Source organism: Cygnus olor, chromosome 1 (assembly GCF_009769625.2).
Source record: "Cygnus olor isolate bCygOlo1 chromosome 1, bCygOlo1.pri.v2, whole genome shotgun sequence".
NCBI classification, from domain to species: Eukaryota; Metazoa; Chordata; class Aves; order Anseriformes; family Anatidae; genus Cygnus; species Cygnus olor.
The window spans coordinates 3,441,417-3,466,658 of NC_049169.1; the positions used below are offsets into that span (position 1 = coordinate 3,441,417).

The 25,242-nt window shown below is 43.6% G+C and overlaps 2 long non-coding RNA genes across 2 annotated transcripts; one reads left to right on the plus strand and one right to left on the minus strand.

Annotated features, from left to right (window-relative positions):
• Positions 1-399: 399 nt before the first annotated feature.
• LOC121063988 lies at positions 400-4,277 on the minus strand. The gene is made up of 3 exons (XR_005816261.1): positions 3,964-4,277; positions 2,636-3,046; positions 400-929 (listed from the first exon to the last, which is right to left on the minus strand). It is a non-coding gene; the product is annotated as an uncharacterized LOC121063988 (long non-coding RNA).
• A 12,766-nt stretch (positions 4,278-17,043) lies between these two features.
• On the plus strand, positions 17,044-19,091 carry LOC121064058. The gene is made up of 2 exons (XR_005816315.1): positions 17,044-17,239; positions 18,356-19,091. It is a non-coding gene; the product is annotated as an uncharacterized LOC121064058 (long non-coding RNA).
• Positions 19,092-25,242: the final 6,151 nt, after the last annotated feature.

Consider the following 25,242-nt stretch of genomic DNA (forward strand, 5'->3'; position numbering starts at 1 on the left):
CGAGGCCACTGTGATCCCAAGGGAACAACCAGGACATGGTCATGGGATGCCAGGAATCCTGTTTTTGGCTTATCACAGGCCTGCGCTGAGGCTTTGGCCACCCTCCACCCCTCGTCTTCTCCACTTTGCCCACTGCCTTCTGCATCATTACCTTGGAAGCTCACAGGAGGTTTTTTCTGTGGATACGTGGGGGTGCCCGCATGTGCACAACACACTGAGGCCTCTCACTACAATGGCAATATAAATTATATTGTGTCAAATTTTTGGAGCAGTGGCAATGGAAGAGTTTCCTCCCTTAGAGGCTTTGCAAAATAGCTACCTGTGAAATTAAATTAAACATCGCCTCTCTTGGGGTTTAAACAATACACTCCCTCTAGCTTGGGATGAGGGTTTCTTTTTATTATATTACTTTATAGATTAAGACAGCACAGAAAATTAATTACTTTTTTTCAGTAAGGCTCTTTTTTTTTTTTTCTTTCCAGATTCTAGATTTTCAATTTACAAAAGAGAACTTAGCAGGGACCGCAGGAAATTCCACTTATGTGAGGAATGCAACCCTAAGATCTGGTTCCTGGTACCTGGCCTGTTCCGCTGCTCAGATCTGCTCTGCCTCCCCCAGCTGATAAGAGCACTGCTGGGTCTGCCTGCCACGTTCATTCAATTACTCTTGACGCTGTCTTTTGTCTCCGGTGGGTCCTGCACAGACACAAATCAAAGCTGTCACGTCCTGCGGAGCCCTGGCTTGGCCTGGAGGGCAGAGATCTCCACTCTGCCCTGTCACAACCATTTGTTACATGGCAGGAGAGGTGTGGGGCAGGAATTCAGATGCTGCTTTTGGCTCATCCTCCAGCCTGGGACAGAAAGCTTGAAGGAAGGGATTTTGCAGTACTGCATTGGCCACAGCTCATCCGGTGGTCCTGAGAGTGCAGCTGGGAGGGGAAGAGCAAAGCATGATTAATATCTAATTGTGACAGGGGCAGAAGGACAGAAAAATCCTTGTGAATATCTTCATTGTCTTTCAGACCAGCAAATCTCGGGTAGAGACTCCAAAGGAATGCATGCACACAAATACACTCATTTGAGTGTGTGTATATATATGTATGTATATATATAAAGAAGCAGTGGGAAAAGGTAGGACTGAAAGCAGATCTTTTCAGAGCTTTAATCCAAACCTGGTGCCAGCACTGCGGTCACGAGACCTGTCCCCACCTCCCCAAATCTCTTCTCTGAGACACCCCCCCCCCCCCCCCCCCCAACACTTTACAGGATTTTGATGCAAGCCAAAAGCACTAAATCCCCTCCGGGAAAATCCTTCCCCTGCCCTCTGTCTCTCTTTGCCAGAACTTTTTTTCCCCCCCTTTCTTCCTCTTTACGTTATCACCCCAGGCTCGAAACCTTTCTGGGAGCAGCTTTCCCAGCGAGCTCGGTGCCTACCTCCACTGCCCCCACGACATCTCTCTCCATGAGCAAAGCCGTAGGGGGGGATGCATGAGCCAACAGAAGGCAGCCCTGCTGGAAATTTGGCCAAATTCAGCCCTGGCCATCGACGGACAGGCAGGTACCACCATGTCCCACAGGTCACTAAGCCATTGCCAATGTTTTCTCTGCAGAGCTGGCTCAGGGAGGATCTTTCTGAAGTGCAGAGGGCAGCAGTTTTATCTGTTGCAGCTGGCTATCTTTAGACGATTTTAATAAATCAGGGAGATTAAAAACATTCCTCCCTCCAGCTTCCTCAGAGGTGTTTAACCCCATCAGGCTGGGTGAGGAGGGGGAGAGCTTTTGAAAACCAATTGCATTAAGAGGGAGATCTGGAGGAGTTTGCAGCCAAGTTATCTCCTCTTGAGCAAGTCCTGTGTTAAAGTGATGGTCTCAGCTTCCAAACCACCCTGCAGAGGGGTAACCAGCCTTCAGGTATCAGCCTTAAAGAAAACAAAGATTGCACAAGGTGCCTGTCCTGCCCTGTCTCCAATAGATATTATTCTCATTGCACACACTATTAGAGATCTTCCATTTATTTATTAAGTAGTGTGAATCGTTCCAACACCTTCTTCCCTAGAGGACACAGCGCTTAAATTTGTTGCTTGATTTTGGCAGTTTTGGAGAGGCAATATCTCTCCTCAAGGGTCCCAGAGGTAGTCCTTATCCCCCTATCCAAGGGAGTCCCTGCTAGATGGACATCCAGCTCCTGTCCTTCTGCACTCCTGACATGTCAGGTACAGCAGGCCCCATAGTGCTCTACACAGCAAGCCTTGGTCTTTCAACATGGCCTGAAAGCAAAAATCCCCATTAATCACTGTTGGAGGGATACCTGTAAGCCTCATGAATCCAAATCTTTTCACCTAGTAGATCAGGACAGAGGCTTTGAGTGAAACACCTCTGTGTTCCCCAGGGAAAGCTGTAGTTGAGTGATTTGCTGCCAGCAGGGTATTTGCAATAAGAACCCACACCAAGGTCCTCCACAAACCATGAGCTTAAGCTTGCCCACCCACCTGTAGGCACTATCTAATCACTCCTAGAGATTGCTCCCTAAGGAAATGTGTTTCCCTTCCCAGCAAAGCCTTGTCCATTGACAGAGATGGAGCACTGCTTTTATGGTGGATTGGGAGGTGCAGAGCTGGCTGCAAAGAGCTCTCACCTTCCTGCCTGAGTCTTTATGGAGAACAGCTTATCGTTGTAGCATTTTCTTTTCTTGTGCAGAAGTCTGGACCTTCACAATCCATTTTCAGCTCTAAAGCGCAGCTCCCACAGGCCACTTTTCTGCAGTGGTCAAGTGTTTCTTCGTGCAATGACAATAACGGCATCTACATTTCTAAATTTAACCTGTTTTTTCACAATGGGAACAATTTTCAGAAGCAGTCACTCGGCTAAGATGTGCCAGCAAGGCTGTTTCCAAAAGCCACGTGCACGTGGGAAAGAAAAGGTGAAGGAATATGAATGGGGTCCACGGCTGCATCACGCGACCAGGTCTCCACCTCCTGGACTAGCTATTGCTGATGGGGGGCCAAAACACCAGAGACTCCAGGGTAAATCCACAGCTGTGAATGCCCTAAAGGACACAAATACCACAGACAAACAAGGGCATTGGATATGCAACTATATCAGAAAGAAAAGCGGGACCTGCGCCAGGACAGTACTAGGTAAAGACAGGGTTTCCTCCTCTTTTCCCACAGATCCTTCATCTCTGCTCTCAGCGTAGTTGGCAGACAACGGGGAAAAGATGGTCTTGAAACCATTAAACTTTGAAAATTCACCTGTGTCTTCTGCCCACAACAGTCAGTCTTTAAAGTAATTCAAACTTTGACTTGACTAGATTTTGCAGTCAGCGTTGCATTTGTTTCATTTTCTTTTCCCCTGAGAAATTCTCATTTCTTCACAAATAAAAACAAACCTTGTACAAGAGTCCTGGGGCTGAAGACGAACAGCAAACATTAACAAATTGCATCAGAACTTTCTGGAAGCATTACCCATGGGATTCCTACGTCACTTTCCCCATTCTCGGATTTCATGAGGCACTATTTAAAACTTCTGATGTTGTCTGGGGGCATGAACCACCTTCTGCTCCCACTTGCCACAACAGGTGACAGAAGGTGAACTTGTCCTTGAGCTCAGGGTACATTCTGAGTCTAAAATATGCAGATATTGTCTCTGCACCTGCCCTGTACTTGTATTTTTCAGCTGGCTGTTAAAGGGTATCCTGCCTCGAAGGGGTAGCTTTCCTTGTTGCTGCTATCACCATTCTCTATCAACTGAGGTCCTAAGGGGACCTGCAAGGTCTGAAGCGCTGCACTGTTGCAAGCACTACTGCAGAAGACAATCAGAAGAGCTTACATGATTTTAAATTGAAGGGAGAAGGTAATGATGTAGCTTTATGTCTGTTTTTACTACCCATCACCCTAGGTTCGTACTCAGATATCAACATGTCTATGAGGAGGGATAGATCCCACTCCTGTTTCAGGTGCTTACCTCCAAGGATGAAAAGTGCCCAAGCCAATGCCACAACCACATCTGTGAATGTGAATAAACTGGTAAACACCATATTCCTTGAGTGTAATAAACTGCTTCAACATCCAACAAGGTTGCAGCACGTAAATCCTCACTCTTAAACAGGATATAAGCATCATTTGTTTTCCCTGTGGACCTCTAATTCAGATGACTCCTCAACCTGGAACCCAGCATAACTTCTGATGTTTTTTGTAGTGGAAGCTCACATGCTAATTAATTGAAAGAATGAGAAAAAACAGCTGCCTTCTTGAAAAGAGACCCTCCTTACAAGTCTTGTGTTAACAGGAGGAGCAGGAAGATACCAACAGCTGCATGAAATCACTATAATTAAAAAAGAAAGAAAAAAAGAAAGAAAACTTCCCTGTAAGCAGATAGCTGTGGGCGTCCTGCAACAGGGAAAGGTTAATTCCAGCCTCATCTACCAGCTGGCTTCATGAGGACAGAGGTTAAAGCTGAAGCTGTAGGATACACGTCAGTACAGCTCAGATCTCTGACTAACAGTCACCCAGACATCCTCCTGGAGTCTGCCCTGACTAAACCTCTTCCTCTTATATGATAAAGAGAATCCATCTTCCAGCATCCTATAATGTAGTTAAAAAATAAGTGTTATTAAATATGAATGCTTAAGAGGTTGCATCTCTGCTTGAGAATGCTGCCCTTATACCTTAGGAAACTAGTGTTAAGAAGAGAGATCCCCTGGGGGCTACTAGATAGACAGACTATTGAAAATAACTGGAAGCTGGAGAGTATCTGGAGTGGGGGATTATATGTGCTTGCCCCCCATGGACCCATCCCTTGGGTCTGCTTGCAGCCAATCTTCTGTTGGCTTTCCTTCTACAGACAGGGTCAGGCTGCCCCACCAAAGCCAAATAACCCTTCCTAGGAAGGGGAAAGCTGGAGGAAGAGGGAAAAATGAAAAAAGAAAAAAAAAAAAAAAAGTTAAAGCTCAACTGCTCTTGGAAGTGCCCAAGGAGAAGGTGCTCTGGGTAAAGTCCTGGCAGGAGAAGGGAACAGAAGTCACCCCTGTCATTGCTGGGACCTCCCAACCCAGTTTGCTCACTTGTGAAGGAGACTTTGATTTGTGGTGGCCTTGGAGGATGAAAGTCTAAAAAAAATGGGGAAAAGCACAAGCAGGACCTCAACAAAAAGCTCTGGAGGAGCAGCTGCAGCCTGTCTCATCTGACACACTGCAGAAGAGACAAGGGTTGGAGGATGCTCCAAAGGTTGTTGTGAATGTGCCCATACCCCTTATGGGTACATTGGTACCCCTTTGGGATACATTTTGGTACACTGGAGCTTTTACCCCAATACGTGCACCCTCCAGGGTTCTTGAGTCAACTTGGACAGATCAGTGGCTAAAATCTCCTGGACTGTGACATAGACAACATTCTCTAAAAGTTTTAACAAGGCATAGCACTATTCTCTATTCTGTTGGTAATTCCTTGCTCTCAGGCCCTGTACTGGTCGTCTTTACTGCCCACAAAACTTGCACCTCATCAGGGAGCCAGGATCCATCCCATATTAAAACTTTCTTCCATGCAACTCTTACTAAACCTGCCCTTCTTCCATGCTTCACCACACCAGAAGGCTGCTGTGTTAAAACAGTGATATATCAAAGCAGCAGTGCTAAGGCTGAGGTACCAGGAGGCCAATGCCACTCTGCTGGAAATCCCAGAGCTGTCCTTGAAATGACTGCAAGGAAAGCAAATAAACCAGCCCTTATGCATGCATTCCCCCAAGATTATCAGGTACAAGTCGGTGCTGGTTCACAGGCAATGGGATGTCCATAAGCAGGTCCTGTGCTTATCCTTTGCAGAGGTGGGGTGTTTGTTGTTTTTTTTGTTGTTGTGGTTTTTTTTGGGGGGGAGGGGGGGAGGGGGTTGGTGTGTTTTTTTTTGTTTGGGTGTTGGTTTTTTTTTGGTTTGGTTTGGTTTTGGTTTGGTTGTGTTTTTTGGGGGGTGTTAGTTGTTGTTATGTTTTTCCCCACAGGAAAATTAAATTGTTCTTTCATTACCAATCTTAAGAAATGCAATTTAAGTTTGGATTTTGGAAATCACACCAGAAATGTAGAGTACAAAAACATCAGTATTCTGCAGAGAATAGTGCAAGCTGTGGAGTGGACTGAGAAAGACATTTACTTAATCCTTGCCAAAGTGCAGAACACCATAAATCCTATACCTACTTGAAACTTGATTCCCTTCATGGGAGGTCTGGGCGACCTTTATCTCTGAAGGTTTCCTGTGGGCTTTCAACCTCTTGTGCTTTGAGCTTTGGACAGCACTAGCCAAGGAGTTGATTTTTTCTCCCTCCTAAAATTTTGTCAAAAATAAACTGGCATTTTAAGTGACATTTTCCTTGGGAAATGTGTGGATGTTTTTTAATGAATGCTTTTGTTGTTGTTTTATTGGTGAAAGGGTTTTGTTACAGTGGTTTTTCAGTATGTTTGTGTTTGTTTGCTTATCTTACAAAGGCCCCCAGAAAGGGACTGAGGGGAGGAGGGGATTTTTTTTTCACCAAAAAGGCTGAATTCTCTAACTGAAAGCTTTAGGGGAACAAATCCTGATTTTGGAAAAGAACATTTAAAAAGCTGTGGTTGTCGTGAAACATTTGTGTGCATTGCGTGTGTATGAATGACCAACCAACCACCCTCCATACCTACAGCTGTACTGCTAAACCAAACATTTCACAAGGCTGCCTGGTGGCCAGCAGCCAGGGTGGCACGACTCAAATTTTCGTGTCTGGGTCTGTAACCTGCCACTTTAACAGACTAATCCAGACACAGACTGCAAAATGGGTAACCATACATGTCCTCTTGAGTCTTAGCATCCCAGCAGCCAGTGGAAATTTGGTGATAATTTGGTGTTTTAGAAACAGCAGCCTTGAAGTCTATCCCAGCTATGATCCCCAAGCTCTTGGTGCTCACAGCATGTGGCAGGTGACCACAGAGCATCACCCTTTAACACACAGCTATAACCACATGGAATACCTTAATTTGAAGACTTTCTTGAAAGAAGATTTGATTTTTTAATTTGATTTTTTTTTCATTTGTCTCCCCAAGAGGAGAAAACCTGTTGTTAGAGCACATAATTCAGACCCATACAAGTACTTTTACAAAGTGTGGTTAAGCCCTCCTGGAAGGAAAAATTTGTTCTGAACATGTGCACAGTCCCAAACCAGATGAAGCAGAGCTGTTTTCAGGTTCATGGTTTCACAGGGATGTTTATGTCCCTGTTTGGGGTGAGGGGGCAAGGACAGCCTGCTTGCTTGACAATAAAACCTGGTCTTAGAGGATTCCCTTCTCCACCACTTCAGCCTGTTTTCTCCATCAAAGTGGATCAAGGGAAGTACACTTCACATTTCTGAGCCTCAGTTCTGTCTCTGGGTCTTCTCTTTCATCCCCCAAAAGGAAGGTAGCACAAAATCCAAGGAAGAAGAGCATCCCACCATGACAACATCACAGGGACAGGAGATCCTGGATGAAGAAACTGTTGGAAAAGACTGTGGAGTGGTCCTGGTGCTAAGGAGTGGGGAACACTACTTTCTCTGTCGCTTTATTTTACCCCTCTGAAGATTTGATATCACTACAATGCCATTCACAGGTGTGGTTGGCCCAGAAAGCTAAGGAAGAAGTTAAGAGGGAGTAACCCTTCCGAGTCAGTTGTGATTGAGGAAGTCTCCAAAAATAACAGCCTAAAATAGGATAAATGGTGAAAAACTGGAAAAGTTATCCCTTTTAGAATTAATTATAAGGGGGGAGGGCAGTGATAAGAGAAGAGAGAAGCCCCTCTACACCATCATCAGGAAGAACAAGACCTTGAGCATTTAGACATGCTGAAAAGCAATTGCTTCACCAGAGTTATTCCTGGGATCTCTTTCTTAACACCCTGCTCCCTCCTTTCTCTTCACTCCTTCATTATTCCCATTTGTCTGGTTTGTTATCTCATTTGTTATTCAGCTCTATTCAGCATCTAGACAGCCTGATCTGGTTGGCAGGTCTTGCTGTGCAGGGACTTACACCACTATCTTGTTGTCCCACCAATGTCTCCTAGAGGACAAACCCAGTCTCCACCTCATCCACTTATACATCCCTAGATGCCCAGAATATGCATCCTTCACGGCCTGATTCTCTCCCATGAAAGGTGAAGAGCCATGTACTTACTCCTCCAGACATCTTTTTTTTTTTTTTTCCTGTGTAACTCCCCTTTCATTAGTCTAGCCAGGAGATCTGACCTCCCACCACTCAGCTTTCCCCTGGATGAAGATGGTCCTTGGGTCAGAAGGGCCATGTCAGAAACAACCTCTTCTCCAAGACTTGCCAAAAAGTGTGTGTCCTTAAAAGAGGACAAGAGAGTTGTGACTTTATGCTCCTTCCTTCCTTCCCCTGGGCAACTTCATCCTGCCCATCCTTATCCCGTTATGGGATATCCCCTTATGGGTTATCTTCTCCAGTGAAGAGATGTGGTGGATGATGCAGTGTAGGGATGAGTCAAGATTCACAGCTCCCTTCCTCCCTCACTCATCCAGGTAAACCTTACCTTGTTATATCACAACCATTTTCAGTTTTCTGTTGAATTCTGAGTCGGCGCTGTTGTTTTTCCTCAATATAGGAAATATAAGGGGTGGGTTTGCCTTTTTTCTTGTTTAATTGAGCCCCCATTTGCACCAAAGGGAGAAATGAGAACTTGCATCAGACAAGCACACTAATGCAGAACAATAGCAAAGATCAATAAACAATTCAATCCTTTCTGAGAAAACAAGTCTGAGGCAACCTCCGGGAATCAAATAAAGTACACATACACAAAAACAGCAAAAAAACAGCCACTCTGCATATTAATTCAAGCCAACTGCTTTTCCAAAGTGGAACTTGAAAAACATAAACAAGTTACAACAAAAACAGAGGAAATTGGCTGGCATTTCCCAGTCTTCCTTTCACAGCTTTTGAAGATATTTGATAAGAGATCCTCTTGGTCTTTTGAAGTCAGGGACAGTCCATTTCCAATGCCAATTGCAAGGCAAAGTCATCATTTTCAAAGGAAATAATGGTTTCCATCACTGCTACATAAAGACCAAATTCCATCGTATGGACCACAGCTCCTCCTCCGGTGGGACAACGCAGATCAGAAGATGTCTGAGAGCTCCCAGGCAGAGTTTCTCTGATGAAGGGGACTGGTTAAAAAACAAATACCCAGAGGAAATGGATTCAGGTTCTGAGAAAATGCCCCCTTCTGAAGAGAGTCCTTTTATCGTGAGCATGACATATTCAATATTTAGAGCCTTCAATACTTTTAGCCTCAAGTCCCAGTGGCAGAAAAACACATTTTGAGCAGAAGTCTGACTCCTCCATTTGGCTATTTCTATTGATTTTCCTTGGCAGCTACATGGATATTCCAGGGATTGAGGCCACTGGGACTGGGGCTTAACTCAGCAGTTCCCAAGCTGTAGACAGCCTTAAGGCAGTCATCTAGACTCCCTGCAAAGAGCAAAATGGGCAAGTCCAAAACACAGTTCTCCTCGTACTACAGTGGGTAGACAAATCTGGGTGGATGAACTGATCCCTAAAAATGTCTGTTTTTCTTCTTTGAGTATTAAGGTAGTGGGGATTAGCAGATTAGACATAGGATTCTGAAGTTAACCAACACAGACCCCTTCCCATTTTCCTACCAAGACTGAAAGATCTTTCGCCTCTATAGGAGAACTTGAAAGTCACTTGTAATGCAATAATTGGAGATGCCTATCAAAGAGAACAAGGCAGGATATTTCTTCAGTTTGAAATATTTATCATTTAAAAAGAAATGCTTATCTCAGTTGCTGTTATAAGTGTATATCTGCTTGTTCAGCAGAAATGATGGGGATGTCAAGTCGCAAGCCTGTAACTTAAACTGATGCTCATGCTTACCTGGCATCTTGTCAGGAACTGGTCAAAGGACTGGTAAGACTAACAAAGACCTTAAAAAAAGAGCCTTCACTGGAGTGAATCATCTGCTTTAATAGGGACACATCCTCCCCAGGGCTCCTGGGAGGACCTGTGTTCAGGAATCTTTTATTCTTGGAGGAAGTCATTTCCAAAAAATGTACTAGGAAAAGGTGTGGTCACTACAGCAAGCTATGATGTTATAAAATGGGTATAACATCTTTCTTTAACCCATCAACAGATCTGTGGTAATTAACCACCTGAATGTGTAGTCTTACCAAGCCTCTGTTGCCAAAAAAAAAGTTCATCAGCCTTTAAAACATCTGTCAGGGCTGGCACAGAGCACTAGTATGGGCAGTTACTGGGGCCTCAGCTGATGGCTTATAGCTTGCTAAGCCACAGTCCCTTAATCACTTTAGACCCTGCGTGTACCCATCCACCTAACACATCTGAAGAATTCATTTGAGGAAGAAAGCTCATTGGGGATGTACAGTTATATGTACTACCTACACTTGATCGGTAGGACATGCAGCGCTAGGTATAAAGACACCCTTAATTTTAACTGCAACCTGCTGATATGCACAGAGGAATGGTCTGAGTTAAGGCATTGCTGATAGCTTGCCTACTTGAGACACTACCAGTGCCAACACAGCTGCAAAACCATATCTGTTGACTGATAAACCCTCGCCACTGTGGCATGTGGGCACAGAAGAAATTGTAATATTGAAGAGTACAAGGCTAGCATCCCTTCTGCCACTGGTGCATTGATAAAAGACTGCTGAGCTCTGACTTACGGAAACTAATCATTCTTTGTGTGGCTCTGATACATGGGACGTGAAAGAGAGGCTCTGGATAGAGAAGATTTAGGTTGCGGGTTAGGCAAGCTTTTGGGAGCTGTTTGATGTGGGCTTTGATGCTTTATTGTGCATTTCTCATCTATCTAACTGTATTCATGTGGCTGTAAAATGCAAGAGTCCAAATGAGAGTGCTTTCTTTGTGTGTGAAAGCAAAGTAAAAGCAAAGTTTGCTGCCCAAAAGCTCCAGAAATTTTTAAAAAAGATATTATTCATATTCAAGAAGACAGAAGAAGGATTAAAAAGATAACAATGGCACACCTTGGTATGGTCAATGATGAAGGCAGGAGTTGAGACCAGCTTTCCTGACAGTGTATTGCTTTATTCTCGTGCCCACCCTGGCTGACAGAATCAGAAGCTGGAGGAAGGGGAGGACTTGCACGTTACAAAAGTAGGCAGGCGCAATTTTTAGGAAGGACACTTGTTTGCATGACTACCACGTTTCCTTATCTCATTGACGCTTCTGTTCTATGGGCATAATTGTTCACCTCCCCTTCTACTACCAATAACAAAAGCAGTAGAAAACCACTGGCCCTCTTCTTCTGTGTTTCACATCTCCATCTATTTTCTCTTGACATTTGCTGTGAGTACTGAGCGTACCGTCCAGTCAGAAAGGCAATGTCGTACCATGATGTACGGCGTTTCATTCTGTTACAAGTATGTTTGCTCTGCCAGAGATACAGCCCTGAATTGGGCAAGGAGCAACAAAGAGCCCACAGAGGAGGTAATTTATCCTTTCCTCAGACACATCCATGAAAGCAACTTATCTTCCCCTTCATCCACCCAGAGTCAGGATGTGGCTCTTATCTGCCTGTAAACCAGACAGAATGGAGCGTGTTGCCCTTTAAGGTCACACTGCTGAAAAAGAAAATAAGAAAAAGAAAAAAAAAAAAAAGAGAGAGAGAGAGAAAGAAAGAAAAAAAAAAAAGAGAGAGAGAGAGAGAGAAGGAGAAGCATTTTTAAGTTTCTTTTTTTTTTTTTCCTAGCAGCCTGGGGTGTTGGCCATGCCTATCATGAGCAATCACTGGGGAATGGAGGAATCACAGACTTCTGCATTTGAGGTCTGTCTTCAGGCAAACCCATTCAGCTGCCAAGCCAGCACAACATTTTCTGGGGTTCAGCTGTCCAGAGGTTGATGTCCACAAGCCTACCATTGAACGAGCCAGACTAGACCTCTTTTGTACACACAAAAGAGCCAGCCAATGCAGTCAGTGAATGACAAGGTATGATGCATCCTCTGCTAACAGGAATGTCTATAGTGGATGTGATTCATCTCATGCCACTTGCCACTATATTTCCGTTGACCATAATTGGAGCCTCAGTCCCCAGCAGAGAAGTGACCCCCAGCACAAAAGGTGCACATTTCAGTGTATTCAGTGTATAACTCTTAACGTTAAATCAGACGAATCCCACCCCAGTGACTCAGAGATAAGGAATTGCATTTATATGGGCATGTGCGGTGAAATATTTCCTTTGTTTTGTTTTCAAATCTGACTCCTGGTCATTTTACTTGATGCTTCCTATGATGCCTGTGCTATGAATAATAATGAGTAACCGTTCCCTACTCACCTTCTCCATTCCTCCTCTACTGCTCATAGTCTTAACATGGTTTTAGAACAGAAACTAAGTGATGCCATACAAAAAGTACAGAGCACTGCTGCTGTAAGTAGCTCCACGATGTTACTTTCTGTTTTGTTCATTATTCCCTTCCCGTAATTCCTAACATTCAATTCCCCTGAGCTTTCAGCTGACATTATCATCCACACTGATGATAAGATCTCTTTTCTGAGAAGAAATAGCTACTCTGGAGACCATCACTGTGTATAAACCTTTAGGGCTGCATTTCCCACATGAGCATTACTTTGCATTTACTAACACACAGCTTCACCTGTCTCTTTGTTGCATGTTGTCTCAGGAGTTCAAGACGCTCCTGCAGCTCCTGATGGGAATATTAGTTTCGATTATCATGAATAATTCTATGTCATCAGCAAGCTTTACTGCTTCTTTATTGTCAGTCTTTTCCAAATCATTTATGAGTGTGTTAAAGAACACAGACCTCAGTGGAAACCCCTGCAGGACTCTCCTGTCAATGCTTTCCATTATCAAAACAGAGCAATTTGTTGTTTCTTACCTTTTAATCAATTAATAATCCACAAGAGTAATCTACTCCACAATTTCATTCACTGATTTTTTTGTTGAAAAACTTTTCTGAGAACACTCCCATTTCTACTACACCAGCTGGATCATTCTAAACCACATGTTCACAAAGTCCTTCAAAGCTGTTTAATTTCTGGGGAATAATTTCTCTCTAAAAGCAGTGTTGCCTCTACTTTGATATGTTGCATTTAGCCCTGAGACTGTGGATGCTCTTCCTCCTTGTAGGGTCTACCATTGTGTCCAATACAGGTATCAGGGCCACTCAACTGCAGTTTTCCAGACCCTTCTTGGTTCCCTTTTCCAAAATGCACAATAAAATTTTATATTTCATACTCTCCTGTAACCAAATCTGATATAACTTACAAGTTGCATATTATAATTAATAATACAGTGGTTTTGTATCTCCATTCCTCTAGAACTCTTGAATCATTTCCTTTCTTTTCTTTTTTTTTTATATTTTAATTATTATTTTAATATGTCTTCTGTTAGAAATTGTTCCTCTGATTGACCCCTCCTCCTTTCTTCCTAAGATAAGTTCTGATGTAGAAACCATCTTAAGTTACTCCACAGTCCACACGAGTGGAAGAATCCATCAAACCTTTCTGCTATGCACAGCAGCTCCATCTTCCTTGCACATCCCTTTTACTCCAGTCATGTCTAAGTCCCACAGACTCCTTGACAGATTCTTCCACCAATAACTTTTTGAAAGGTTTTATTACTGTTTCATTCCTTTAGCAAAAAGGTTCTCAAAATCTTTTGGAATGGTTTAAGTTTGACATTAAACTACCAGATATTAAGCTCTTTTCATTTTTATTTTTTCATTTTTTGTTTAAATATTTCTAATGATTTTCTTTTTCTTCAAATGGTCACTTTTACTCTTTTGCTAACAGATGACATCTATCTAGGCATAGTCCTTTTCAAAACCATTTTAATATGTGGCATATGTTTATCCCCTGAGACTTCAAGTGGTTGCCGTTAAGTACTTGCTATACCATCCACAGACATTTTGTCCCTTTTGCTGTTTCATTTGGCTTTCTTTTTGAAAACTTCCCCATTTTGATTACATATAACCCCTTTGGGGCATAAAGTTTCATTAGTAGAATCTTTTACTTTTTCTTCTTGCAAGTATTTCAGTTTATGTATGTTGTGGTCTCTATCACAGTGCAGTGCAGGTTGCCTTTGGAAGCTGCTGGAATTCACGGACTTCAGAAACAAGGAAAAAAATCCTGTGATTCTTCCCATATTATTACATTCTTTGTATAGTGGTTGGTTTTTGTTTGTTTGTTTGTTTGTTTTTTGATGTTGTTTTTTTTTTCACCATTTTTATATCTCTAGTAAGGGGCAGGAAAGAACTGTACTCTGACAGTCATTGATAAGAGTACACTGAGACATATTTGCAGAGCATCATTCAATCATAGCCTGGAAAGAACATCTGGAGGTCTCTGGTCCAATTTTCTGCTGAAAGCCAGGTTAACTTCAAAGTTAGCTTATGTTGTGCAAAGTCTCCACTAGTCAAATTTCAATCATCTCTAAGAAGGAGATTCTACAGCTGTTGCAATAGTCAGTCATGCCCATGGTGAAGAATTTCACCTTAAATCCAGTCAGCTTTTCCTTTGCTGAAAGGGTTTGCTCTTCTCTTGTCATCTCACCACAGAAGAAAATGAAGTTTTTCACCTGTCCTCAGTAAGTCACACTGGATGTTTGCGACCAGCTTTCTGTCCTTCATATGCCTGGAAAAGGCTTGCAAGGGAATTTTCTTTATAATTTTCCCAAGGACCAAAATGCGGTTGACTGGCTTTAAATTCCCTGGACCCTTTTACTTCCCCGTCTGAAGCTGGCTTTGATGTTTGCCTTCATAGTCCCTAGTTTAATCTTCTGCTCTGGGTTGTAGCTCTCTCTCCCTGCTACAAGGCAGGTAGTTCTAGGAGGTGTGAGGAAAGAACTTGCCAGTAAATACTGAGACAAAGAAAGCAATTGTGTACTTATTTCCATATAAATAGCCCCACAGAGTTTTGTGGCAATGGAGGAAGCAGCTGCATCTATAACCTTTTATTGGAGCAGTTTCAATCAGAGACACCCACTTCTAAGGGCAGCTTTTCTGTGCAGTATCATCATTAGAACAGAGTTAAGGACTACCTGATGATGATATCAGCTGCTTGTTTTGGAGCTAAAGCTGTTTTCCTCAACACACTGTGCAAGGCTCCTTGCTCAGTTAACACTAACCTTCCTCACAGATGCCAGAGGGTTAGCAGAGCTGTGTTACAGACAGCTTTACCGACCAGACATCCAGCACTGAGTGCTGAGTGGAGGTAAGGGGGAAGAGCAACCTCTTCATCACCATGGCAGGACAAGGGTTATCACCCATGGGTTACCATTTAACCATGATTCAGGATCATAACCGAATGTGTAACAAATATATGCTGCCTGGAAAGCTGAGCTGAAAGGATGGAGTAAGGAGTGTTGCTGCTGTCTATGCTGTCTGCCACCTGTAGGGTCTGATTCTTCAGATCCTGACCTTGGTGTAGCTCAGCCTTGCCTTTGCCCCTGATTCATCAAGCACCCAAAAGCAGAATCTGTCTCTACATCTTCAAAGGGTTGCACTTGGTAGAAAGGTTAGGACTGACCCATGTTAGCTCAGAGAACCATGCCTGGAGCTCCTGGACACTACCACTAACATGGAGCACTACTAACTTGTTAGCACTGCTAACAAGAACATGGGTACATTTTTAACCCGTTCTCTTTCCACACTGCTGAGCTCCATCCTTTTCCCTGTCTCTAAAACTCATGTCTTTCACAGGACCTGAAAGTTCAGATCTCTCCTGTAGAGGCTCTGGTCTGAATTCAAAGTGAAATCTGCCTTTCAGTGCTCTGCCTTGCCACATGCCAGTCTCACTCACTTCCTTATACTCCCCATAATTTATGTTCTCCTGCCTCCTTGATGGGATTTTACGTTTAAACAATGTTCCACCATGTACCAGTTCCCCCTGCTAAGTGAATGTCAGTACCAGATTGACTCAGCTCCTCGGCATGCAGGTAATTTCTCCAGCTCCCTCCCATGGCATTCCTCCCCAGTGCCTGCATCTGAAGGATTCCCAGTGCAAGCAATTAGATGGCCATGTGTGTCCTAGATAGCTAGAGAGCTTTTATTTGTATTGCACTTAACCTACAAAGACATAATGTGTAGATTTAAAAGAAGTTTTCTGACAGATCTGTCTTGAAAATCTCCTATTGTCTTGTTAAAAGTTTTAGTCCAAACACCTAATTTGTTTTTCAGTTATATTCTAGGACTACCTGGGAGCTGGGAACCATCCAGAACTAAGCCTACTTGGTGGTGATAGCTGTGTGTTGTATTCAAAGAGGAGCTCTACAAGCCCCCATGTACAGAAGTGCCAGGTCCAATAGACACAGGCAGTTAGGGCCAAAAACTAGAGCATGCAAAGAAACGAGGAAGCTTCCCCTGAAGATCAGCAACTGGAAGAAAAATCCAAGAGCCTCAGAGCCTTACTAGTGCCTGGCTGGGACAGGTGATGTACACATATACCATCACATCACATTCACAGCCATGGTCTTCTGTTCTGCATTGATGCTACTTTAAAAAAACACTCTTCTCTCTGCAGATATCTGCTTTGTGGCCTTTGTAATCCAGAGAAAGACAGAAGTCAAAACCTGTGCACAGCGTGACCCTTCTCCCTGCCACCCAACATCCTCACAGAGCCCCTCTGGCCATGTCGAGCCACTGGCTACTGTACGGGGCTTACTGGAGCTCGTGTGACAGCCAAGGCTAGGCTGGGTGCTTGTCATGTGGCATATGTATAGCCCTATCTGCTTCCTTCTCGTAGCAGAGAGCTAGGTCCTGGCTAATCCTTTATCTCTGACCCATCATTCTTTACACATCCACTTATGCTGATGGATTTTGAAGATTTCTCTGTTGATGTGTTTTTTGAGCTGCCTCAGCCTTCAAATGAGCGGTTGAGATGAGCTGGAAAAACACCACGGAGGACACTGCCAAAAGGAGTTCAACATCCCTAAGGAGAGAACCGGCCTGGCTTACAAACCTATTTGTTCCATCCTTTTTTTTTTTTTTTTTTTTCCACCAGCCCCCTCAGACATGTGTTCCTCTTATTGCCGTAACTGGAAGCAGCTTGTGGAAGGAGAGCCAAGCAGAGTGTCCCAATTAAAGTCATAATTCACTCCACAGGTCTGATGGGTTTGCGTCAGGATTACGAAGGCAAAACCAAGACAGTTACAAATCCATGAAGTAACAGCAGGCTGATAAAAAAGAACGAGGGAGGAGGATCACATTCCTCGCAGCTAGGTAGGAGGGTAGTACGGACGAAAATAAGTACATGTAGTCCTCTGTTCAGTGATGTACACTGAGTTCTCTGCTCATCAAAGCCTGTGTGAGCCTTATCAACTGAACAGGGCCTTCATATCTCCTTGAGAACTTCACTGAGCAGGTCATGCCCCTGAGGTGTGATCTCCCCCATGGGGCTGTAACTGTTCAGCCCCATGAAACCAGCCCTCTACCCACTCTTACTATCTTTGATGGCTCTAAAGGTCAGCATTTCTCAACTGGACACCTCCCCACCCCAAAAGCACATACGAAGGGCTAAAATTGCCTTTTTATTAAATTATTTCTGAAGATAGTCCTATGGGTTTCACCCCAAAGTGATGGCAGCTACAATAGCTACAGCCTTGTCCATTTTCTGTCTGCCACCACAATGTCTAAAACTGTCATTTTATCTTCTTTTTCTTTTTCTTTTTTTTTTTTTTCCTTCTTTTTAACTGGTAATGGCAGCTCATTTACATGACTCCAGAAGTCTGGGCTTTGAAGACTGACAAACTGCCTTTTATAGGATGCCTAAGTTATGCTGTATAAGGAGAAGGGACAAAAGTGTGGTCTTGCTATAGGTTTACCCAAATGCTGGCAGATCGGGGTGGTCCAATATAACCACAAAGAGACATCCTCCTGCCCCAGATTCAGCCCTGTTGGAGGGCCCTACAATAACTGCTCAGAAAAACACTTTCAAGAAAAAAATAATTGAGGTGTTAAAAAAAAAAAAAAAAAACATATTCTATCAATTCATTTCCAAATTGAAATTCTGAAGTGTTAAATTACAAAACTGCTTGTGACTTCAGTTGACCTTTCTTAAGAGTTTGAACGGATAAGCAAAAATCCACCTGACTCTAATAAGTGTTTAGTTTTAAGTCAAAGATGAAGTGATGACTCAACTGGACATGATTTTTGCTTGCCTGACTAATTTTGTGAAGACAAAAAGCAAGCAGAAAACATTTCACTTGGGTTCAGCCCATACCAGTGTTTTGACTTGGACTTTTTATTTTCTGCATATAGCTTCTGAGCCAAAAAAATCTCCCCAGATGAAGAAATAACACGCATTTTGACACTATGTTTTTCTATTATTCAATGCAGGTTACCAGCTGATAACCATTGGACAATGTTTCTCTGTTCTTATGGAAATCACATACATTTACATAGCTATTTTTGGCAAATATATGAAAATGGAGACTTTACTCCCCTGCATCAACAGCAAAATCAGAAATTCCTCCTAAGTTTCTGGGACATTCCCCTGTACTCATTCTGCTATGGGATGACCCTCCATGGATGCACCTGCACATAGGGCACCTCCAAGGGCTTCCAGGGAAGGACCTTGAAAATGAATGTGACCCTTTGCTCCAACTGGAGAGATGGGCTGAACTCCCAAGCATAAGATGTCTTGTTTTCTCTTGACTGTATTTCCCGTTTGACTCCATTTTTTATTGATTTTATTTCTAACCAGAAAATCCCCTATACTGACTCCCCTTGTGCACTTAAGATGCACATAAAAATGTGCATGTACTTAAGAGCTCTTGGCCATGTCAGTTCTGTATTCCAAGAGGGACCTTGGATCAGTTCTCACATCCCAACTCAGCCACGTCCAGTCAGCCACGTTTTGTCAGCTGCAAAGACAGGATGATTTTCAGGTAATGTTTCCAGTGATGCTTCACACATGCTTTTAAGAAACTAAACCTGAAGTCTGGGATCAACATTACAAATCTGTGTTCAAATTTTACACCATTAGTCTATCTGGACAGCAGGAACATCATGCTGGTGCCATCGATCCTTGTCCTCACCCCTTGAATCTCTACAATAAATCACCCACAAGTCTTCCTCCGTGTCTTCTGTCTGAATATATGCTTAGTATCTGAGCTATTTTTAAAATATGAATCTCTTCCAAAGGAAAAACTGAATCTGAAACACTACGGGAGAAGATATGATCAACTGTTTAGGAAAGAAATGGTGTCTATATGCACATTCACTGCCTAGACTGATGCAGGGCTCTCAGGGAGAGGTACAGAGGAGGCGTGCTATTTGCCTAGAAGAAGCATAACATCAGTGACTATTTGCTTTACCTTTGTACAAACAGGTTCCTGCTCTGAACCTGACTCCTGGTCGCTTTTAGCATCCACCTTGCACTCAGCGTAGACCCAAATCTCATGCATTAGCACAGAGGTAATAAGGTGGGACGTGCTCTATGACTAGTCACAAAGAAATACCAAGGCCCTTGGGCTCAGCTTTCCCCATCTGGCAGCTCACAGCCTGTTCCAGCGAGGAGGCAGGTCACTGCAGCACTTGGTGACAATGCTTGGCAGAGCAACATAAAGCTGGATCACACCCTCGTGGCTTCCTGCAGCCAGTGGCGCAAAGCTGGCTGCCCCTGCACCAGGGCAGTACAGCTGCTCCTTGAGCCAGGGCTGAATGTTTGTTCTCAAGTCCTCCACTTTGCCCACTCCTGGGGAGGACTTTAGGTGTGAAGCAGCAGAATGGTTTGCCCGTTGGGGCAATGCTATGGGTATGTTGTTCTTCAGTCCCCGTGGGAAGAGGCAAGAGAGGATACGTTTAGGCTGGGGACTCTGCTGCACAATATCACTCCATCGGTTACTGCTTTGCTCTTCTGGTCCCCCAGGTTTTGTCCCCTTCTCCAGAACTCCTCCACACAACAGGTCTCTCAGATCCTATGTCTCTTAAAAGGGCAATTTCAGAGACATGTCCACTTTCTGCACTGCTTCCACAAAGCCTTTTGGGTCATCTGATGAATGAGGACAGGTAAAAAACACATTTGGCAGGTCTGCTGAGCTTCTCCAACTCCAGGCCAGCAAGCGGGGTAACATTCTGGTTATCTCGAGACTAAACATCACTGTTCCTGATTTACAAACAAGGGGAGGCCAAAGTAGGCACGTGCCTCACCCAGATCCCATAACACATGACAAACCTAGGAGGAAAGCCCAGCTTATCCAGCTCCTTGACTCCTTGTCAAACCACCACTATGCCTTACAAGACCTCCTACCATGTATATTCTAAATACATGGCCAATGTTTTGGGCACAGCTTGATCACACTATTTTTAACTTCCAAGCTATTTATATGATGTTAACCCAGAAGTTTACATTCCCCATCCCAGACGAGCATGGTGGCCTACATCCACCTATCACTCTTTTGTGGCCCTCCTTTTTTATATGGCCAACACAAAAAAAGAGAACCCATGTAGAAAGACCTCAGCTCTTTGGCAGCATGAAGATCTCACTGTGCTTCCTTCTTAACATGTTCCTCAACTATTTATTCAGGCAGTCAAATCATGGGGCTATTATTTGTGTGTAGGAAATGTGATGCCTTGATTTGCCTTGCTGTTGTGACTATTATTTCATTAGTCTTCCCCAAAACTCCTCTTCTCAGTCTACTTTTTATCCATGTTGGTTATGTAAAATTCATTCTATGTTTGTGTCCTTGTCTTTGTATTTCTCAAGAAGTTCCCTTTTCAAAGACAGGATGTACAAGGGGTTATAAATTATTTCCTCCTCATGAATCTAATTTTATTTGATTTCATTAATATAGAATTGTAAAAGTGTAGACACATTATCAGAGATCAATGTGGTTCTTTTATTTTCATATACTCTTGTATTAGGAAGAACATCTTTTCAATGTATCCAAAAAAGAAAACTCTACTGATTACCTTTCAACTTGAAACTTCTTTCAAGCAGCTCGTATCCACTGATTTCCCCTAAAACAAAGGTTTCTTTTAACAAAGCATTTCATTATGTTCTCCAACTCTCAAGAGGATGTGAGTGTATAATGAAAACTCTGGCTAAACAAAAGTTTATTTTTAATGGAAATATCTATAGAAATTATCAAGAAGGATGTTCCTTCAAACGTCACTGCTTTTGCCAAAAATATATCTCAGCTAGAATTGTATGATGCTCTCAAGCCCATGGAAAGCTCTGTTGATGAGGACAAACAATGCACTTCACTGTGCTCACAGGCTGCAAGGCAGATGGTAACACAGGGGCTGTTAGCTGTGGATGAAGAGGAAAACCAAAGGTCCTGAGAACTCATGACAATAAAGGATGTGTTGGCATTTATTATAAGATAAAATATTTTAATTCCGATGTTTTACCAGAATTATGTATCAACACACTCACCATTTCAGGTTCATTAGGCTGCCTGCAGTAACATTTTTTCAGTGGATTTTTATGAACACAGCAAGACTTTTAGAGGAGAAACTGTCCATAATATATCTCCAGAGGGTCAGGTATTGTCAACAGTTCTGCAGTGCAACTAGAGAAGCCTCAACACTAAACTGGACTATAACTTCTAGGTGGTACCAGGGGATTTGCTGCCCAGAGTCTTCAGTTTATAATTCCCTAGTGCTGTTGGATGGTTTTTGTTAGGTTTGGAGTTTCTGGGGTAGTAGTTCTACTTGCAAACCCTTCAATATTCTAAATTTGATACCACAAATGTTTTGTTTGGTCATGAAGACCACAAGGTGTCTTTTAATTAATCAGGTGGGCTATCATGACCTTTAGAGTAAGTGTCCATTGCAAGTGCATAGATACCCAGCTAAATGTGGCAATATACAGTACTTTTGAGCCCATGGCTGGAATTTTCTTTCTCTGATTGAATAGAGGCACAAAGGCATCACTTCACGGTTGCACCAAACATATGCTGAATGAGTTTTGAAGAACGTTGTCATTCTGCCCTAGCCAGTAGTGTCAAGCTTCCTGACCCAACAGTCTTTTATTTTAGGATCCACTATGACAGAAATCAGTGTGAGTGTGAGGAATTAGCTTGCCTCTAGGAGAAGGCTTTGAAAAATAACCTTATTTGCAACAATTCATCACCATCACTCAAAACGAGTTTCAGTGAGACAAATACTTTAGGAATATCAAGGGTTCCTTGCTTGATGTCCTTTAATTTCAATGACGTTTCTAATTTAAGCATATAAAGAGAGGCCTAAATGACAGTGAGTTATCCAAGCACAAGCAGAGGACTGAAGAGAAGACACAATGATCCAGTTCTTAGAGTTTTCCTTCACTCTCTGTCCTACTTGCCTGGTGAGCTCAAGACATTCTACAAGATGACAGAGATCAAATGCTTCCTGCAGGTGGAATCACAGCATGCCCTAGAAACAGGTTTTCAAAGACAATTCAGTGTCATCAGGTGTAAATCCTGGGAAAACAGTAGATGTGTTGAGTTTGAGGATTCAGTTGCTCAAGCTTCCCTGTGGAGCAGGCAAGAGTAGGGAGCCTGTGAGATTTGACAGACTTCAAATAGTGCTCAAGGCAAATTCCTTTTACCTAGTGATGCAGGAGAAAAACTTTTAGCTATGTATTCCTACCCAAATTAAGTGGTTTTCAACCTTACAGACCTCCCCAGAGTAAGCTTGGTCAAAACTTTTCATGGATGACTCCAGATTTTTCAGCAGTGTGCTCAGTTTTGCAGTGAGGACAGAGGAGTTTCCCTTTTTTACTTTCACAATTGGCTCAAGGCATAGCCCAGCCCCAAGAATGGATGCTTGTCCTTCTTTCCTTTCCTCCCCTCCGCTTCCCTCTCTGTCCCAGTGCTAGTCCAGCCATGACAAGATGAGGCTGCAGCAAAGGTTGAGGGGAGAGTAGTTCTGAAAGTAGGTCTCCAGATAGCACGAGAACATCTGGTGCTGGATGCATCCAGCCACAGACACACTGGAGCTCTGCACCTCCTGTTTCCCTCTCCTCCTAAGGAGCTCAAATCCATGATCTAACCAACTGGTCTGCACAGAATAAAACTGTCCCCCTTAGAGGACCATTTATCTCAAGCACTCCTTCTCCACAATCCCACAGAAGATGGGTGAGTTCAGCATAAGCTGAAAGCCAATGCCAAAGCCAAGCCAAAGCCAAATGATAGGTGTAAGAAATGGGGCACAAACAGAGTTCCTGAGCCCAGACCACCATCCTGCTCCTTCATTGAAAAAAAAAAAAAAAAAATCTTTAATGTTGGCTTCTCTCTGCCATGATCCCAGACATCAATCAGATACATCGGGGGCTTGGTGCTATGTAACAGATTTGGGCTTTCGCACAAGATCCCATGCAGTTATGCCTCTGCCACCATGCATAGTCTTGGAGAAGAAGGCATCTGGGAGCAAGCTGCCAGAAGTGGAGCAACTCCTGTGGGTCATCCCACCCTAACAAAGCATTTGGAGGATATGGCTCAGCAACAGACTGAGCGTGCACTGTCAGATACAGACTAGGAACCTGCTCTTCCCCTGATCTCTTCATTGCTCTGAAGGAGGAAACTTGAAGCCAGAGGCTTTCAGCAGCATGGAGAGAATCAGATGCATGGTGTGGACAAGTTAAAGGCAGGGAATTAGGCAATAGGAAGAGGTGGGGCACAACCAGGGTATAGTGCAGATGAGCATGCAGGTGATAAGCCTGTAAGCGTTCAGGAACAGGAGGTACAAGGACCTCAAGGACACTCTGGAGATGTTCAGGATCCTTCTGGACCAACCGTGACTCACTGCTTAATCAGAGTCTTTCCAGCTAGACATGCTTCCTCCAGCTCTCAATTCCACCATGAAAACCATCTCACTCTGCCCTGTTACCTGCCTGACACCTCTGGAAGGTCCTTGTGACTTATTCCCTTCTTTCTCTTCCCCTATTCCCACTTCTGATCTCTCCTTCTAGTACTTAGTTTTCCTGCTTCCTCTTCATCAGTTTTATAGCATTAGATTATAGACTCACAAGCATTATTGTCAAGACCTTTCTATTTCCCTGGTCCAAAGTGATTTGCACCTCTATTGGCTTTGTTTGTTTGTTTGTTTTAAGCAAAACAAAGCAAAACAAAAAAAAAAATTAAAAAAAAAATAAAAAGACATTGCCCTTGGTCTGGGAAGGATATGGCAGGATGTATCCCATGTCATACTCGCATGCCCTGTATAGATTCTTGGTCTTGCACATCACAAGGTGGATCTCATGTCCCTGGGCACCTCTATTTAGGAAACGGTATCCCAACTTTCCTAACACCTGCATTAAGACACCTGTATTTGCATGGCTCCTTGTGAGCTGGGTATCTAAGCTCCTGTGATGGTCAGCAGAGGCTCAATTCAATTGTCTAAACATGGAGTTGTAGCACAGAGATGCTCTAGGATATTGATATCTGCTCTAAGATGTTCTAAGATACCCACAACTGAGATACAGAAAGCTTGCAGACATATCAGCTACCCCACTGAGACAGCCCAGTTGGCCCAACAAATGTATGATTAGGTAGGTGAATCCTTCCTACGGTGGGTGGCTGGAGCAGGAGTCCACAGCAAAGACCAGCCTGAGGACCAAGTGGAGTGGAAGATGGAAGATTGCCTGCACCAGCTACGAACTTCTTCACAAAGGGAGCAGACACAGGTCAGGAATACCAGACATTATATGGGATTAGCCTGTGTAGCCAGAGACAGCTCCCAAAACAAATCCAGTCTGGATCTCATGGCTCTGTGGGAGGCTGATGCAAAGAAGTGGTTCACTTCTTGAGATGAGATGTTTGCTGGGAGCACACATCCTTGTCCTTCCTTGTTCCCCTCCTGTCACGGTCCCCATCCCTCACAACCCATCTTGTAGGCAGCACCTCAACCTGGGGGTCTGGGCACTGGTGGTGTTTTGCTGCTGTCTGTTAGGCACCAGCAGACCCCTGCCAGCAGCAATGGAAACTAAACATAAACTGGCTCAGGCTCACGGATTTCATTATCGAGCTCAGAAAAGGAAACACCTGGAGCGAGGGGAGGAGGGGCTGAGCCCAGCACAGTGCTAGCAGGGAATACCCGCCCCAGAGGCACCGGTGTTCCCATCACTGCCTCGTAACAAACAACAAATAGATACTGTTTTCCATTCCAGTTGCACGTCCCTTTGCAGTCACTGTCCAGCCTCAGGCTGTAATTCCTGCAGCAAGAGCCACCCCATCCGCCAGCACCGGGCTGCCTGCAGATGCCTTACGCTGCCCATCACACCAGAAGCAATTTCTCCT